Below are 19257 nucleotides of genomic sequence, written 5' to 3'. Positions count from 1 at the left end.
CTGCCCAGACACTCCATTAATGGATCTCAAAGTGACTAAATTACTACAAAGCCATGTAACCCCAATGTGCACAGGTGTCACCCACACCTGCTGGGTGTGGTACTGTCCCGTCTCCCCTGCCGGGAGAGGAGTTACAGAGAGAATAATGAGTCTGCTGGGAATCCACAGAGACTCATGCACTAAGCTCCAGCAGGGCCAGGTTGGATTCTGCGTGGGGGGTTACTCAGGGAGCGTGCAGGGCTCAGCTCCCCTATGAAGCCCCCCACGCAGCTCATCCTCCGGGCCCTTCGCCCTCCCCCTGCTGGCTGCAAGGTGGCCACGGCAGGGCTGGGGTGCTCGCCGAGCGTGGCCTCGCTAGGGGGCCGCAGGCTACTCCCCTCCACCAGCCCGAGCGGGGAGGACTCGCCCCCGTGCGGGGCGGGGAGAGGGGCGGCGGGGCGGGCAGCGCGCTCCTTCCCAGCCCAATCAGGGCCGGCTGCGGCGCGCGGGGGTGGCTCCGGGCCACTCTACTTTCCAAGCGGCGCCGCAGCCGCCCGGCGGAGTCTTACCTCGCCGCGCAGGGCTCGACCGGGAGGGCGCAGCTGGGGGCGCCCCGGCCGCTTTCGCGCGTGCTCCCTGCCGGACTCCCGGGTGCGCTCTGCCCCTGCCATGGGCAAAGCGCCCGGGTGAGGGAAGCGCCGGGCCCCGCCGGCTGCTGCTGCGCCCGGGAGCCGGGCGCGGGGGCTCTGCTCTCGGCGCATGGCGAGCGCCTGGCCGGCCCGGGCACTGGGCTGAGGACGCGCAAGGAGCGGACGGGCTGGGGCGGACGGACGGAGCGGCCGGCTCCTCGCTGCGCTCCAGGTGAGGCCGGGGCTCGGTGTCCTGGGCTGGGCGCAGCGGGCTCCTAACTTGGGGAGCAGGCGGCTCGCCAGTCCCGGGGGCGCCGCTTTGGTTCCTTGCGGGGGGATCGCGGGTCTGGGGAAGGGGCTTTGCCCCCCGACGAGCGGGGCTGCTCCGGCGCCAGGCGATTCCTGCTTTTGGGGGGTGTGAGCAGCCCCCAGCTGGGGACCGGGGCAGAGCGCGGCTCAGTGGGGCAGGGAGCGCCCCAGTGCGGGTCTTCCCAGCACCCGCCCTTCTGGGGCGAGCGATTGCCCGAGAGTTCGAGCCCGGAGCCTGGGCTAGTGGCTGCCGGGCGAGCTTGGGGCGGCTGCTGCTGTGGCGGGGTCTCTGCTCTGGCTGAGGCTGGCCGGAACGGGGCACCCTTCCACCCCCCCCCCCCCCGTTCCCGGCAGCTGATGTGACTAGCGGTGCAGCCCCGACCCGGCCGGGTTGGCTGGGGCAGGGCGGAGATGGGTTTGGGCTGGGGGTGAGGGACGGGGGGGTCCCCATCTTCCCTCCTCAGCCTGTGGCGCCTCCGCAGCCGGGCCCGCTGGGGACGCGCCCCCGAGGCTCCTAGCGAGGGCATCTTTTTCGGGGAGGCAACTCGCTTCGGCCCCCGGGCCCTGGACCGCCCTCGCTGGGCTCTGGTTCGCCATCGCCTCGAGCGCACGGGAGAGGTGGCGTTCGGGCTGCGGGACAGGGAAGCCCTGGACGGGGCTTAGACAAAGTTTCGGACCCGACAGTGGGGAGTTAGCGCCTCTGTCCGGGGGCTCTGCTGCCTCCCTCTCCCCGGACCGCCGGGCGAGGCAGCGGGAGCTTTGGGTCGCCGTCGGATCACTTGTGCGTGCTCCGGAGCAGCCCCTCAGCCTGCGCACAAAGGCGAGCCGCCGCTGCATTTGGTGAGCCGGAGGGACTGCTCCGACTCCGGGAGTCTCCCCTCGGCGGAGATGTCCCCTCCTGTCCCGCCAGCGTCTCCCAGTCCAGCTGCGCTCTGCTTTGCCAGGCAGCGCTCCACACAGTGGGCAGCTGCTTCCGCGAAACTCCGTTCAAAATGCTCCACAGAAGGAGGTTCCGAGGGGTTTTATGTTGCCAATTACAGTCTAGTTTGAGGCTTTCCCACTGATTACTCAGGCGGTACAAAATGAATAACTCCTGACAGCGTATTCCCGGTACGCCACTCACAATCCTCCGAGGTGGCTGCTTCATCCTCGCATTAAAACCTTAGCCCAGATGTGTGTGGAAATTGCTTTGACACACGTGGTTTTCTGTCAGGGTTTCATAGCAGGCATTTAAGTGCGTTTTTGCATGTCTGTTACAGCGAGCAATAGGAATGCGCGCTGGAAAAGGTATCTACCTACACCTGCTTAATACCTAACACTCTAGTGTAAAAAAAGAGTTAAATGCCACGTATATTCATCAAATAGGTAATGATACAGTTTAATCCATGAAGTCACTTACATTCACGCATGTGGTTATCAGCATCATGGTGGATAATTTTTGATGTGTCTGGTCCCAAAGTGGCCATCTGGGTATGTACAAGCTGCTTTCACCAGCCTCATTACTTGCAGGTATTACCTAGGATTTTACAATGCTTTTTAAAGGACATCTGTCTTCAGATTTGCCTTGCCTTGCCACCTCTGTAAGAAAGTATCAGAATGTCAATTTACATTACTAAGAGCATCTATAGTTGATGTAAATAACGTACTTTCCTGGCCATTCTGCCTGTGACAATGTCAGGGGCAATCGGGGAAGCTTATTTTTGCAGATGTTACTGTTACATTGGGGTTCCAGGGAAATGGATTTGACTTCATTTTGCAGAACATGATGGTTCCTGAAATAGTTTTTTATCTCCTGGATCAATTGTCTCACCACTAGCAACCTCTTCCTATTTTGAAATGGGAGCTCTTCAAGACGCAGGCTTTATTTTAAATAGAGATATTACAAGCCTCATTCCCTTGCTGACCCCATGCCACTTTGAAAATAAAAACTGCAAATAACCAGTCGAAAGCCTCTTTCTTTCAACAAGTAGCTTTATTCTTCTCTGCTCCAGTGACTGGCTGTAGCACGCAACTACTTGCTCTGTAGGTGGTGGGGTCATGTGCATGATGTTAAAACTGCAGTCACTAGGGATTAATTCATGGTATGACATCACCAACAGCCAATCAGGTGACTGTTTGGGAGACACATTGACCAAAACTGTATTCCAATACTGATTTAGTGTCTCTGCATGGCTTTGGAAGAAGAGGGCAAATATTGACAGAAAGACCATTCAAACTTTTTAAGAATCAGTCCGTTCTCTCCTTTCCACTGGTCCACCCCCAAATGTTGAAAAAATATCCACTTTGCAATGATTTCAATGCCTGCTTAAGGGAGGGGTTGAGTGTTGATACCTTAGTTGTCAATAAACCAGACATTGGTACAGCATTGCTGCCTGAATATTTAAAAAATTATGCAAAAACCTGATGAATTCTCAATCCAGACCACGAGTTGTCATCTGAACAGTCATGTTTCTATACATCATATATATGCAGGCTCTAAATAACATTAGTGCTTTGGATCTCCTCCTCCTGCAGCACTGAACATGAGTAGCCAGGAAGAGTTGCAGATCTGGGCCCTGTATCTTTCTATACCCCAATTAAAAAAAACCAATAGCTTTTGGTAGTTTTTGCAGCATAGGACTGATATTACTGACTCTGATGCAACCCCTGTAGTGGACATAATGCCTACATACAATCTGTTCTCTTCCATTTCAAAACACTCACTTAAACATCATTATCACGTTATCATTTAAGGCTTGATCCAGTGAAAAGGGTTTGTTGGTCTTTGGTGGAAGACAAGTTGAATCACGCTTACTTGTGAATATACCAAATATGGTCTGCTTGTAACCGGCATACGTTCCTTTGTTGTTGGGTTTTTTTTCACATTTGAAGCCTATGTAAAAAAATGTTGTGCACCAAGTTCAATGACTGGAGTGTTTGTTAGTTTTACGTTTGCAAATACTATTTTTCTGCAATTATTAATTTAAGATTTGGCCTTTATTCAGGCTATAGCTATAATTGCTGCAATTTGGGTATGTGGGAACTATTACATTTCAATGCAGTATTTCTGTTGTGCCTCAAGAGTGTGTGTGTTTCTCATGTCCTGACATTTAATGAATTACCTTTAAATTAGAAGGCTAAGCAAGTCATTATTTGATTAGAGGAATATTAGAATTAGAAGAATATTAGTCTCTTCTATCCTATGGCTCCTCTTTTACCAGCTAGGAAGTAACATAGGTTACTGCCGAGAGTGAAAGTCTGTAGAGAATTGTAATGATTTTCAACAGTGTGAAATCTGACTTTTTTTTTTCCATTTTGCCCACATCTACACTATAGCCTGGCTTGACACTCTGAGATTTAGTGAATCTAGTTAAGAGCTGCCAAATCAACTGCAGATTGCTCTCCCATTGACCCTGTTAGTCTACCCTGATGAGAAAAGTAAGGGAAAGGGATGGGGAGGGGGGTGGAGTTTTTTCCCCATTGACCCCCAGCAGGGTGGAGCCCTCGGTAACTCGATTTAAAGTACGTCAACTCCGATAGGAGTTCAGGTAACTGGAGTTGGGTATCAAGTCAACTTTCTCTTGTAGTGCCTATGTAGCTTTGTTACTGTCCTGTGTTTAGATGATACTATTCCTGAGTGTTTGCTTTCCAGTTTTAAATTAATTTGATTTATTATTATTTTATTTTATTTTGAGGGAATTTAGTGCATGTTCAGCGTGTTGGGTATAAGCCTTGAAGGTTGCAATCCCCTAACTAGAGAGCAAGAATAGCATTGGCAATGTTCAAGCAAGCATGGCAATGGGCTTCAGTCCTGTTTTGAGGGGTTTCCTCTAGAAATGAGACGGCAGATGTTCCCCAGCTCCATTTAAGCTTTGGCTTTTATTCAGGCTGTACGTCAGCAGTCACTGGTTTGTGATGTGCATAGCTGCCTACTTAGGGCATGATCCAAAACTCATTGAAAAGACTTCCCTTGATATCAGAGAGCCAGGAAATAATCCCTAAGAACCACCTTAAGACCATTCCTTCCGTTCCCGTACTCCACCAAGCAGGCATCACATAGTCCTGATTGTCAGCAGCCACTGACGTGGATTGTTTGCACTGATCAGTCGTAGTGAAATAGTGTGCGTGCTGTTTTCACTGATTTCCCCTGTGCCGATTCTTTTTTTAAATTTTAACTAGGGCCACCTCCTACAGTCCTCACTCTGTCAAAACTCCCATTTTGCCAGAGTAAAACTGAATCTCTCAAGATGGCTATGCTTGAGTGAAAAGAGCAAGGTCCACTTACAATTTAAAAGTGTGTGCGCGTGTGCGTGTGCAGGTAAACCATCACAAGGAGTTTGGCTGGGGGTAGTTAATGACAGTAAACAATTTTCAGGGTTCTCCAGGAATAAAAGTCCCTATATAATCTTAAACATGCTCCACACCTGGTACTCCCTTTGCAGTAATGGGTGCTCTCCCCCTTACCCCCCCCCCTCCCTGTAGAGCCATTGCAGGATCAGGTACTTAATTACACTTTACATAATTTGTTGGAATTTTCCAACTAACACCTGAAAGCTGGCAAAGCAAACATGCCATCCTTCTCCCGCTGTGTACGTCTCCATGCCTAAGCTGTTGTGTTAAAGACATTCCCATTGGCCAGGAATGCTAGAATCTCTGCAGCATAAATTCGTAGAGCCAGCTAGCATCCCTGCTTTGGCTGCATGGTGCTTTCAGCTGTGATGCACATTAAGAGCTTGTAAACGAAGGGGATTTACTTTGGGGTTTTGCCACTGCAAGCAAAGCATCTACTCTGTTCTAAGGAATCCCAGGCAAGCCAATAGGAACCAGCAGGATTTTGCAGATTTCCACAAGCCAGATCACCGAGACCACTTTGTATATGGTTGCTCTGTAACTCTCTTGTGCTGTGGGCCTGATTCCTGTCTTTGCAGGAGCTACTCCGCCGGAATCAATGGAATCATGCCAGTGGACTGCCTAGATAAGGGACATTTCATGGCCGTGTTCCTAATTTTTGTAAAGTGCATCCATAATTGGAACACACCTAAAGCTTTGATGATAGAACCTTTGCAGTCAGGTCTGTCTTCCTGTAGAATGTTCTCCCCCCCAAAGTGCCTGGACAGAGACTGTCCCCTTCCTTTCTTGTTTGAAATGACAGCTCCTGTGCTCTTAGAGGCTCTGAGCAAAGATAGATAAAGCAAGCCACAGCATTTATAACATCCTGCTTTGCATACCGTACTGCAGGTAACCCAGTCTGGTTAATATATTTGGCTTAACCTCTGACTTCTCTCCCCCCCCCCCCCTCCTCCAGCCTAAAGTCTGGGCTTTGCTGCCTTTGTTTTCAGAACCACCTGCAGTATATTGTTACAGTCCTGCTTCTTTGAGGTGTGTACTCTCCCTTGGGCTAAGCTTGGCCACCTAATTTTAAGAACAACTTACACCTGGTAAAGGTAGTTTGGGATGCTGAAAAAAAAATTTAAAATGGCAGTAAGCAAATTTTCCCCTCTATCAAAAAAATTTTTTATCGGTGCAAGCCCGCACAGCAAGTAACAGAAGATCTTTCACAATTTTTTCAGTGAATTGTGAAACTCTGGCTCATGTTTGTACAGTTCAGGTCATCAGACTCTTTGCTTGCATTTTACAAACTCTGCACCAAAATCTCCTTTTACATAGATTTCAAAGAGTTACTAATTATGGAAGTCTGCAGAGAATTTGGCCCATTTTTTTTCAACCACTTTCATCGGAGTGAGGGCCAAATTGAGACCACTTGGAAGCAGTCAGAAAGATACTGAGTTTGGTGCAGAATGTTTAATAATTCTTTGCAAAAGTGAGTTTTGGTTTTGTGCTGAGGTGCCTTTCGATGGCAAACATTGCAATGCACAGACAATTGTGATAGCATGAAGATATGATATAACAATTAAACAGCAGGGTGTCTGTTCTTCTCTGGGTGTGCAAGGGACATGAATGTATTGGGAATTAATAGTTTCCTGCATATATCCTTAGCAAAAGTTATTGATGGATGAAAGGACTCCCATATAGTTTGCTGTATTATCCAGCTTAGCATTGTGGAGGTTGCAGTATTTTAGGATCAGGGTATGATTGATTGAAGTCAAGGTAGTCTAGTTATTTTAGGACATCTGGGGCACTCCTATTATTGATGAAAAGTTTGTACGTTTGATTAGTGAATAGAAATAAATTGCAGGTGTATACAGATAGTGAATTTTAGAGGTTGCCATTAATAAGGAAGGAATTATCTTGTTACAGTAGTAAATTTAGATACTAAGCTGTAGTAGTTTTGTGTCTTCTAGAATCTTATATTGCATGGAGATGAAATCGGGGTGATAAAATGTTTCCATTGTAATTTAAACCACAGTAATATGCTAATGATGTCGCAGACAGCAGCTTTCCGCCTTCAGAGAAGAGCATTGTTCATTTTTTCACCCCCCAGGTAAAACTCATTCAACCTGCTTAGACTGATATATTTTTAAGAAAAGAAACTTAGTTTGGATTTTCAGCACTGCTGATCTTGGAGGATCAAGCCATGATACAGCCTAGTAAAATTAGGCTTTGGGTCTCCCGAATTCTTCCTGCTTCCAAAAAAGACCCGAGACCATCCCCTAAACTCTTTCCATTCACCCACTCCTTCTTCCCTGCTCCTGTCATTGGGGATGATGAGCACCTAGAAAAATCTTTGTGTACCTGACTTTCTGCAGTTGCCCTGTACTCGGGGTCTGACAGCTTCTGTGGGCCCCTGGACAAGATGGGGGGTGGCTCACCCCTGGAAGGGGTGGGGCCTCAGCTGGAAAGGGTTCGGGGGACGGGAGCAGCCAACCCTCAGCTGCTGCTGGAGCCCTGGGCTCCATTGAATCATCGGGACCTGGAGCAATTACCCTCTTTGCCCCTGTCCTGTCGGCAGGCCTCTCCATACTCTCTAAACATGCAGGTAAAAGTGAAGGGAAATCAGTAGGGGAACAGGTCAGCCATTGTTGCACCACTGGATTGTCTCTGAACCGAGGGGGTTCGGTAGATCCTGCTGCAAACAGCCGCTGTTCCTGGATTTGAAGAGGTTCAAAGAACTGGTTAAGAGGTCTTTGTGGCCACCTCTGCCTCATCTCACAGGCTTACTAGGCCCCCCACAACAGAAAGGATGTGGATGCATTGGAGAGGGTCCAGTGGAGAGCGACCAAAATGATTAGGGGGCTGGAGCACATGACCTATGAGGAGAGACTGAGGGATTTGGGTTTGTTTAGTCTGCAGAAGAGAAGAGTGAGGGGGGATTTGAGAGCAGCCTTCAACTTCTTGAAGGGAGGTTCCAAAGAGGATGGAGAGAGGCTGTTCACAGTAGTGACGGATGGCAGAACAAGGAGCAATGGTCTCAAGTTACAGTGGGGGAGGTCTAGGTTGGATATTAGGAAAAACTATTTCACTAGGAGGAGCACTGGAATGATTACCTGGGGAGGTGGTGGAATCTCCATCCCTAGAGGTCTTTAAGTCTCGGCTTGACAAAGCCCTAGCTGGGTTGATTTAGTTGGGATTGCTCCTGCTTTGGGCAGGGGGCTGGACTTGATGACTTCCTGAGGACTCTTCCAGGTCTAGGATTCTAGGAGGTTATTAGGCTGCATGATAGAAACATGGGGTTTAACTCAGGATCATGTTTTTGGGCCTGGCTTTTTGGCTTTTTAGTGTCTTACTCCAGAAGTAGTCACTGATTTAAATGGAGCTACACATGGAGGAAGGAGCCATGCAGCATAGGCCCAGGTGTATAGGGTGCATCTGCTGGGCTTGTGTTAACATTAGAACATTGGCTCTTTGGGGTGTTAATTTTTGTACCATATATTGTTTGCGCCATGCCTGGAGCAAAAAACCAATCTAAACAAAACATAGGTACGAGCCCCTTGGCAGATACGAGTACTCAGGCAATAGAATCTGAAAATGGTTTCTTTACAGCAGTTCTTCCATGTGCCAAGTTAAGTGGTTCAACAGATGGGTTCGCTTTCTTTAAGCAGCCGTTGGGAAGTTTCAGGCTCATGTGTGTTATTCCAGGGAATGTGATAAGAGAACATTAGAAATTTGCATGGTTGAAGCTTCAGTGTCTTAATTATTTACCACTTGCAGGGTTTGCTTAACTCGGGACTAATGGGGGAGGGAGGAAAGGAGTATTAATGGAACTGTGTCTCTTAGTCTGGTACAGGATGATGTATTAGAGTTTTATTTAGTTTGTAGTATTAGTGTAAATGGGGAGGTATTAACCTTACCCAAAATCTTTACAAATATGTAGCTTTTAAAAATCTGCAGTGATTCTGCTTCTGAGGAGAGTCTTATCTGAGACTGAAACAACATCAGAATCTCCCCCAGTTTCTGCATCTAGCAGACACAGATAAATGCAAACTCTTTTAGGGGAGGGTTGATAAATTTTATGGAAGGATTAATGGAATGCTCCATATAAGGAATGGATCTCTACATTGCAAATGAATGGCATTCAGCATAGCCTTGTAAATTAAAAACACTTCCACCAAAAAAACAAACAACCTTACATCTTCCTGGGCATGGCATTAATAGTGCATGACATTCATATATTTAGATTTAACAATAAATACAGAAGCATTGAACACCCTTCCCCCCCCAATAATTAAACTTACCATAACAATTATGCCCACCCAGCAATGTTAAATGCTAATATACACATTTATATTAACTTAGCTTCCTGTAGCATTAAATAATTTAGTAGAGATTACTTACCTTGGCCAGCCAATAAATCAATTAACTCCTTCCCCCTCCCCCCCCCCAAAAAAAACCCTGGAAAAAATCTCCGAACAACCCTTTGTCAATTCTGTACAGAAGCAAACCCCTTCTCTTCACCTCCCAACCAAAGCCCTGTCTAATAACATCAGTTATTAGCAAAAATGTGCAAGCTTATTGCAAATGTAGAGGAAATATTCTGTCCAATGACTTAAGGGTCAAACCCTAACTCTAAATCGGTTACAAGCCAACCAATAATGCATCCAGAAATTCCCAGATTATTGCATATGATCCTCTAAATCAGCTTTTGAGACTCATTTAATTTGCGGTAGTCCTTCCCCCATGTAGAGAAACCAACCAATTAAAAGGACTATACAATTATTTTATTTAAATAGTTACATTAGGGCATAGAAGATGATGCCTTATGTAGCCAGCTGTCCCATGGACTCTGGTAGCAGTTACCAATGCATAAGGGCGAAAGAATTGGGGCCTATTCTGTTTACAAAACCCTGCAACCAGAATTGCGTTCTGCAGTGGGGCTTATTCACACGAGGAAGGGTGAAATGATCAGTCCAGTAATTGCTTTATTTTATGAAGTTTCTATATTTGAGTTTCCCAGATAATGATGTTAATATACTTCAAAAACTACAGATCCCATTTGTTCTCTAGTCACAATCTATTCTCTGGCTTTGTGTTGTTGTTTGGTTGGGAGGATTAAGGGGAACAGCATTTAACCAGTCTCTTTGCAAAAGGCCACGAAAGCCAGAGGAAAATCAATTGTTTTAGCACCGGTAGGCTTTTGCAGTGTGGAAGTTGAACATATTTCTCACTGAATTGGACTTGGAACAGTGACTAAGCTATTAATGTTAAATTTTGCTTAGGACTATAGTAGATGATGGCAACACACTGTAATAATTTTGTAGCTTTTTGTATTTAGAATATACATTATTATTGGGTTTTCCTCTCTACTAAAAACACTATACTAAATAAACCAATTTGTATTGTTGGTGTCAGTACATTTTATTTTTTTGTATACAAATAAACCTGTTCTGTTAGTTACCATGGACTGCAATCTTTTGTTTAAAACCTTTTTCCCCCCTTCCCTACAGAGGACTAAAGCAAAAGATGTAACAAAAGTTGCATACTTTGAATACTTGACTGAAATTGCTGTTTGGTTAACATTATAATATGGCTTTTAAATGGGTCATTCTGTGTTTCTAGTTGGAGTGCCATCAGTAAAACTACACCCTCCATATAATACATAGGCACTTTGTTTTTAAATGTCAAAACAATTTTTGAAGCTGCTTTGAAAAAAAGCACAAGAAAATAATCCTGTTCAAGTTCTCCTTTAAATATGACCAAAATGATAATGACATTATTAAGGAGAAGGGCCAGACTAGCTGGAACATTAGTTTCACAAATAGATGTTGATTAAGATATTGATAGTAAGGACACGTTCTAGTCATTTTATAGAATTAACAATTGATCAGCTTGTTAGCTCGTAGTCCTTCATTACAGCATGTTTATTCATTATTGTCATTGCAAACTGGAAGTAGCTGAGATCATGCTGATGAGCAGTGCAAAATCTGTTTAAAATCACCTTTAATATTTAATTTTTGCACAGATCCTTTTTGAGTAAAATATTGATTCCTGCATTTCACAAATAAACATGATTTAACTGTCAATTTGCAGTTGATTTGCATTTTTCTGAAACTCAGGCCTATGTGTTTTCACTATCAATGAATCAGGCTTGTAAAAGGTGATATGATGGGTAGTGTGAAACATTGTTTTCAAATTATATTAGATCATGTCTTGGTCTGTGTAAATATAAATAGATGTATAGTTACAAATGATACACTTACATATGCTGGCATAGGCGAATGCAGAGATGGCATTGCAGCAAATATCTTCATGATTGGTTTGTTTGCTTGGTACTAAAATGCATCATTTTTTCTAAATCGGCAGTGATTTAAACTTGTGCAAACTTCAGAACAAAGATACTCAAAGAGGCTTCTCCTGATATATTTGACTAATATATTGAAGAAGGTAAATAGTTTATTTTAAAAATTTATTTCACAGTAGAACTGAACACAAAGGGAAACCATTTTACAAATCTGAAAGTTAAGGTCACCCTGACAAGAAAAGGACACTTAACAGTGACTAGAAAAATGTTGCTTCCAGAAGAAATTGAGATTCAAAGTTTACTCTTTTCACTGTTTCTTTTACAAAGCTTTGGGATCCCAAGTGTAAAAGCAGAGTCTGTTTTTGATGTGCAAATATTTCAAACTGTATAGTATGAAAAATGAAATACTCCCTTCTAGCCAGTGTTCTATATTAGCTTTAGTCACACTGAGACAAATTGAAAATCAAGCTTTAATGATGAATTTTATGATACAATACAATACCATACTGTTTTACAATACAAATTGTAAAAATTAATCTAAAACTGTTAACCCATTTTTCCCCTTTCTCTTTTCTTTTCTTATTCCCAGATAATCTTCCTTGTTCTAAAAATCCACCATAGATTTTGGTCTTACACACATCATGATGCAAACAGTGCACAATTCACACTTCTTGTGTGAGTATGGACACCTGCTTGCCAGCCTTCTCTTGGGATTAGATAATAACAGGAGTGAATTATTTTTCTGTATGGCTCTTATCTTGGCTAATACTGGTAACCTGTTCTAGCTCTGGCAAATCAGGACAACATTGATTTTCTTTAAGAAATGAATAGTGGTAGATCTAGACGCTGAAATACATAGATGAAGATAAGTGGCTTAATTAAAAATTATCAGTGGAAAGTACTAAGATGTAGAAGCTGTTTTTATGTTTGTTATGGATGTCAACCTGCTGCAACGTAAACCCAGAGAAGTATACAAAGTGCTTCTGACGTCTTATTCTTTAATTTTCAGCACAATTTTGTAGTGTTTTCTGCGAACTAGTCTTTTAGGAATGAAAGATGTTTAATTTGCTGCTTGTTCTGCTGTTTGTGGTAATAAGGCACGCCGTTGCTTGTACAGTAGTTTAACTTAGGGTGTATTTAGTATTAGTTTGGACATAGTTGCATAAATTGCAACAACATAGAGTCTAGTCCTGCAAAGACTGTAATGCTTCCTATTGAACATATAGATACGTAGCTCTTACTTCATGCTTTTCATCCGTGGATCTCAAAGTTGTTCCCAGACTTTAATTCATGTTTCCTCACAATATCTTTGTGAGGTAGGAAAGTGTTCTCTCTATTTGACATCTTAGCCTGCCTGTGCCTCAGTTCTAAGTGACTTTCCCAAAGTCACAGAAGAAAACAAGCAGGTTCTAAGCTATTGTCTTAACCGCTGGATCATCCTTCCTTTTATAGTCCCTTTCTAGTCAACGAGACCGCTCGCTGTTGTAAATGCAAAAGCTTCAGAGGAGTTGCCGGGTTAGTCTGTAACTGGAAAAATTAAAAAAACAAATAGTTTAGCAGCACTTTTAAGGACCAACAGAACATGTAGATGGTATAATGAGCTTTTGTGGGCACAACCCATTTATTGTAAACACAATATAGGTTTCGCCCCCTGCCCACTGACGTTGGTGATAAAATTCCATCAACTTTCCTGTTGCAAGTCCAGGTCTGAAACCTGGTTCTGTCAGGGTCCACAGCCATTATGTTTTAGATGATATCAGTTCATATTCTGATCTTGGGTAAAATATTCAGGCTGACCCTCTCTGGTCTGGCATTCTCCGATGAGACTGTTTCATCCACCCCAATATTGTGTTTACGCACCTGCCACACTATGGATTTCGCTACATTTGAAATAAAATTGGAGGGGTTGTTCCTAGCTCAGAAAAAGGAAAACTTCCATAATAGAGGTAAAAGAACTGAAGGAAATGAATCACAAACCTGTGACATCTGACCTGTCTGAACCATTATTAAATGGTGTTCAGAAGATCTGGTTAGTAAAAACAAAACACAACAATCCACTTGCTGACTTGTGAGACTGCAGCAGGTGATGGACTTTGATTTCCTTCAGATGCTCCCACTTGGATTATTCTTCACTTCCAATTTTTCATAGTGCTGTGGGGCCTTATTGTACGGGGAGAAGAGGACCAGATCTTTGCAAGCTTCAGGCTGACTGGTTTCCATTGACTGCTCTGCTCAGTGGTCGAGGTGCTTGTGACTGCAGAGGTGCTGAGAGATGTAGTCCTAAATGCATCTCTATGGCGAAAAGAAGCTTCAGTCTAAGGGATCTCAAGATCTCTATACTATGTCAAGACCCCATCCCTGGGTGTGTCTGCTAGAATAGTGGTTCCCAACCTTTTTTAATACAGCAGGCCGGCAAACCTTTTCGCAAACTTTTGGTGGACTGGTAACACTTGATTTGCATATTCATTATGCAATTTGATTTGCATATTCATTATGCAATTTGATTTGCATAACACTAATGCCCTGGCCCCCAGAACTGCCATGAACTGCTAGCTTCAGCTGTCCACCACATGGTGGCTGGTGGAGCTGAAGCTGGCTTTTGTGCGGCTTTTGTGTGGGGTGTACTCCAGCCCGGTCTAGGGATGTAAAATTTAGATTGATCTGCTAATCGAATAGTCGATAGAATTTCCCTCCACTACTTGATTAGTTGATAAGGCGCCTCTGCCTTTGAAATGTAGCAAGAGCCCCACTGGCTCTTGCAACATATGAAAGATGGAAGCACCACGGGGAGAACGGAGCGAGCGGGAGACTGAAGCAGCCCCCCGCTGGCCCCATGCTCCCTGCTTTTGAAATGTACAAGAGCCCCACTTTTGCTACATTTCAAAGGAAGAAGTCCTGCCTGTTCTTTGTTGTGCCCCTACCCCCTTCTTCCTCCCCCCGCACAAAGACGGTGCTGGGGCAAACCGGCTTTTGTCGGCTCCCCCCAGCACCGGCTCCTGCAACCCTCCTCCCCCTCTGTCCCTCTCTAATGGAGTCAGCGAGGCGGGGAAGCAACTAGTCGCTTACATTCCTACCCCTGTGCCCAGAGGTGCCATGAACAGCTGGCTTCAGCGCTGGCAGCTACTGGTCATGCAGCCGGGGTATACCGCAGCCTTGGTTCCGGAGCAGCCGGCATGGACGTGGCCTGGCAGTGTGCCACGGCCTGGCACCAGTCTGCAGACCACTGGTTGGGAACCACAGCTCTAGAAGATGTGCTGCCATTAGCTGATCTGACTGTACCAAAGTCCCTGAATGGCGAGAAGACTGCATGGGGCAGAAGTGACCTGTGTTCTGGTAGTATTCATTTTCACTGGCTAGTCTGTTACCAAGCCAGAGACGTTTCATTATCTTCAAGATTAGCTGTTGGGACCCTAGAGGATCAAAAGAATATTGACTATTCATGAGATGCTGCTATGCAAAGTTAAGTTGATCAGGGCTATTGCCAATGGAGAAATAATCAGGAAGCTTCTTATGTATTTGAAAGGCAAAATTAAACCGTGCGAAAGGCTGGGGTTAGGAAAATGAATTTATTTATTGTGGGTAACCAAAAAAGCGAAGATGACAAACCACGTCCATATCTACCAATGTGAACCACATCTGACATGGAGGTGGCTGAGAATATTTAATACTTGCAGATGTAGAACCCCAAAATAGTAGAATATGGGCGTGACCCCAAACTTTTCGAAGATGCACCAAAGTATTGGCTTCTATTCTAACCTCTCTCTCTCTCTCTCTCTCCCCAAACCCTGTTTCTCCCTCCCCTCGTCCCTTATAATAGGATTTAAACTTGAGATAATGAAGCTTTATTTGACACAAGCAGAATCCATACATTCTTGGGGTCATCTGACACGGTGTACTTTTAATTGGCAAAGCACGAAGGAGCATGCACACACTCAGTGTTTATATCAGCGCATGCGTTTTCAGTACAGAAACAGTACAGCCCTCTTTCAGTGATCTAGAGGTGGGGGGAACCAAAAGGAGGTGCTCTTGGTACATCATATTGTCAAAGCATGCACTTAAGGAGGGACTTGGGTTTTTTTTTCTTCTTCTTGCATGCCCAGGGAGATGAGCATGGAAGCTTCACCCCCTTGTGTATTAAAGATGTGAAGAGATGGATAATTTGCTAATCGTGTAGTCGATAAACATTTTAATCGACTACACGATTAGTGGATAAGGGAAGGAGCTCAGTCCTGGCTCACGATGAGTCCAGGAGCTACATCTGCTGTGGCTCTACTGTTTGTGGTAAGCCCGGCTCCTACTACTTTTAAACTGCAGAAGTGCAGCGGGGGTAGAGTCTGCACTAGCAGGAGCGGGGCAGAGCTGTGGTTTGCTCAGCTCAGAAAGGTTTGTTAACTTTATTTGTGACTAACCCAGTGACAAAAAGGCCTCAGGAGTGTGAAACAGAAAGCAAGCTGCATGGGCAGGACATACGACCATCCTTTCAGAGGGAGGGAGCGGAATAGAGACGGGAGCAATATTTGGGAGTGTGACAGCATTCAGGGCTCAGTTAGATGGGTGGCATGCGAGACCCCTTCCTTAAGGAGGTGGGAGACTGTGTAGATTCAGAAAGTTCTGGCCAATCTAGTGATGACCGTGTGAACTCAAGCCAATGGCATCTCGGGGAAGTCTGATCATCATTCTGAACTAAACCTTTCCCCACACTTTTGAATGCAGTGACACACTCTGCTGAGTGAAGATTTGATTATCTGCAGGCTGTCTTCTTGCTAATCTTGGCCCAGAAGCTTGTCATGTGTAAAGGCATGCTTTCATCGGGGGGGGGGGGGGGGAGAATCTAATAAACTATTCCCCTCATTGCTTTTTGCATCAGTATTGCTGTTTTGCATTTAATTAGGAGCCACTGGTAAACTAAAAGACCCTAACAAATTCCTGCTGTGGTCCCTGAGATATGGTTTATTTCTAATAAGAGCATGTTTTCATTTAAATAATCCTGTTACGTTGCTTGCTAATGGCCTGTTCTCCATTTGTATGTCTGCCCTGCGTATTACAATGCTGTAGAAATATACGGCAAGTTATAAACCTAGCATTTGAATCAGTGACAAACTCAAAATGCCTTTTTTTAAAAAAGGTCTCTCATGGAACTTGTACAGTGAGGGAAATTCAGACGGGAGCAGTGAAAGCGAGAGGGTTTCACTTTTGTGTTCCAGCTCATCAATCATTAGAGAGACGTAGGTCAAATGGGCCAAAACCTGATTAATTTAGACTTTCAAAAAATATTCTTCTTGTAAATTAATCCCTGATGTCAAATTAACAACAAACAACATCCATATATTAAGATACTAACTGGGGTGGGATTAATTAACTTAAACCCTCACCTGTCCGTTAGGTCACCTAGTTTGACCTGTTTTTCACAAGTCATTTACATTTCTGTTGGAACCCAGTAACATGCATTTGAATAACACGTGTTCCAGAAGGGCATCCTTCTTGTGTTTTGAAGGATGGTTCTCTTGATGTCCCTAGCCTCTGTTTGTCAGAAGCTTGAAGTGGGTAGCCAAGGAAGGGTCACTTGATTACCCGTTCTCTTCGTCGTCTTTGGAGCACCTGGCATTGGTTGCTGTCGGAAGACAGGGTACTGGCCTACATGGACCTTTGGCTTGTCTCAGTGCGGCTGCTCTTATGAGACCCTCCACGCCTCAGCTAGAAACACACCCTTTCCCTGTGCGCTCCTGCCAAAAGCAGTGCATTGGCTGGCCTGCACCTCCGCGTGACCTGGGCTGCCACATGTCTCCCATCCCAGAGGCCAAACGCTGGTTTTTGGTCCAGGATTGTACTGACTCTTACCAGATCTCATTTGCATCTGATGAGCTTCAGGGAGCTGTGGTGTATTGGGCTGGGTGGGTGGAAGAGCAGGGTAGAAGTGCATGGCGCGGAGGGTATTCATCGGATGATGGGCCGGGGCTCCAGCTGGGTGTACAACATCTCTGAATATTTGCAAACCTATAAAACACTGGTGGTTTTGTGCCCATTACAAATTCTAACATGACCCTCCTCGCTGTGTTGTGGTGTGTCTTAAACCCCCAACTCCTGGAGGTATGTGACTGGCAGAGAATCTCCAATTTAATTACCACAGCAAAAAGTAAAGAATGTCGTCGTCCTGATGGTGGAGACAAACTTGAAAGCATCATGACCCCAGTGCAGCCTTAAAGACTCAGAACCCCAGAAAGTCAGCCAACCAAGCCCACAATTATAATTTTTAAAGTAAAAAAAACATTATTTTTAAGGCCCTCATGATGTTTGAGGGTCCCGTCTCATGGTTTTTCAAAGCTTTGGGTTGGCAGTACTATGTACACCAAAGAATCTTCTTTCTGACCCTCGCCCACATCCTCAGGCTAATCCCGTCCATGGTTATGTCATCGCGAAACGAGCGATGGGGCGGATATGTTTGGGGAGGAATTTACCCAGGCTGGCTCAGCATTATTAATCCTGGCTTGGTTTAAAACTTCAGCCCTCTCTGAGCTTGGAAGGCATCTGACAACCACTCGCTCAGGGTCAGGTGTCTCTTTTACTGCAATAATAGGAGGTGTCTCAGACCCTCAATCCTCTGTGATATCGGGGTGCCCCCCCTCCCATTGCCGCAGCTACAGTTGCTGCTATCAGGAGACTGTTCTTGTGTCCCACATCTTGGGATCACGCAGGGAGAATGTGCCCATGAGCAGGGGCGGATATAGGGCAGGGCGAGCGGGGTGGCTGCCCCGGGTCCCGCGCTTCAAGGACCCCCACATGTGCGCCATGGCAAAGGGGTGACCCGCGAAATTGTGCTGCCCTGGGCCCTGCGAAATGGTCATCTGCCCGTGACCGAATGCGGAGGCTTGGCAGGTGGGGTCCGCACTCTGATCACTGGAGCCTCGGTTACTTTACCCAGGGATGGCTGATTTGAGCAATTAGCGAATCAGCAGGAGAGGCTAGGGCAGTGCTCACCAACCAGTAGATCTTGGAATCTTTGACAGGGGATCCTGACCACTTTGGCTGGGAGGCTGTCAAGTGCCGGCACTTCATCTGCCCCTCTCAGCTCTGCCGTGCTGCTCTGGCCTTTGAGGTGCCCCTCACCCCGGGGATCCTGTTGCTTGCTGTGCAGGGCACTGGATGAAGAGGAAGAGGGACTGCTGATGTCAAGGTGCCCCTCCCGCTACTCTGTACCCTAACTCCATAGAGCAGAGGGGGGCAGTGATGGAGGGAGTTTGCTGGCTGCTTTTGGGAGAGATGCAGGGCCGGGGCAGGGTGAGCTTGCCTTAGCTCCACTGCACCACCACCCAGACGTCACCTGAGGTCAGCAGTGCCTAGCTGGAGTCTGCATTCTGAACCCCGGCCCCAGTCCTGCACCCCAATCCCCTGCCCCCAGCCTGATAAAAGTGAGTGAGAATGGGGGAGGGAGGATGGCGTGAGCAGGAGAAGGGGCGGGAAGGAGGCGGGGTCAGGGTGTTTGGGTTTGAGGTCGATCCTGAATTGCACTTCAATTCAAAAAGTGATCTTGTGCTTAAAAAGGTTGGAGACCCCTGGGCTAGGGAGTTAAGGAAGCAATTTAGCCATCAGCTGGCTAACCTGATAAAAGCCAGGGAGTGTTATAAAGGAGGGAGGATGGGGCTAGCTGGGCCCAGAGTGCCCAGAGGTGGGAGAACTCTCTGCCTCTTAGGGCTCTTGGCGAAGAGGACTCAAAGCAGCATATTAAAG

General features: G+C 45.9%; 1 protein-coding gene across 2 annotated transcripts in view; it reads left to right on the top strand.

The window, feature by feature from the left end:
* The first annotated feature begins 473 nt into the window (after nt 1-473).
* TAFA4 (TAFA chemokine like family member 4) overlaps nt 474-19257 on the top strand; it is a 163923-nt gene continuing 145139 nt past the window's right edge. Inside the window, exon 1 of one of the 2 annotated variants that reach the window (XM_075938568.1) lies at nt 474-840. The gene's annotated coding sequence lies outside the window, so the exon portion shown is untranslated. The remainder of the gene's footprint in view (nt 841-19257) is intronic. The other variant, XM_075938569.1, reaches the window with a different exon arrangement.

This window comes from Pelodiscus sinensis, chromosome 11, assembly GCF_049634645.1.
Source record: "Pelodiscus sinensis isolate JC-2024 chromosome 11, ASM4963464v1, whole genome shotgun sequence".
In the NCBI taxonomy this organism is placed as follows: Eukaryota; Metazoa; Chordata; order Testudines; family Trionychidae; genus Pelodiscus; species Pelodiscus sinensis.
Note: the sequence above shows the minus strand (reverse complement) of the source record. Positions and strands in the feature narration are given on the sequence as shown.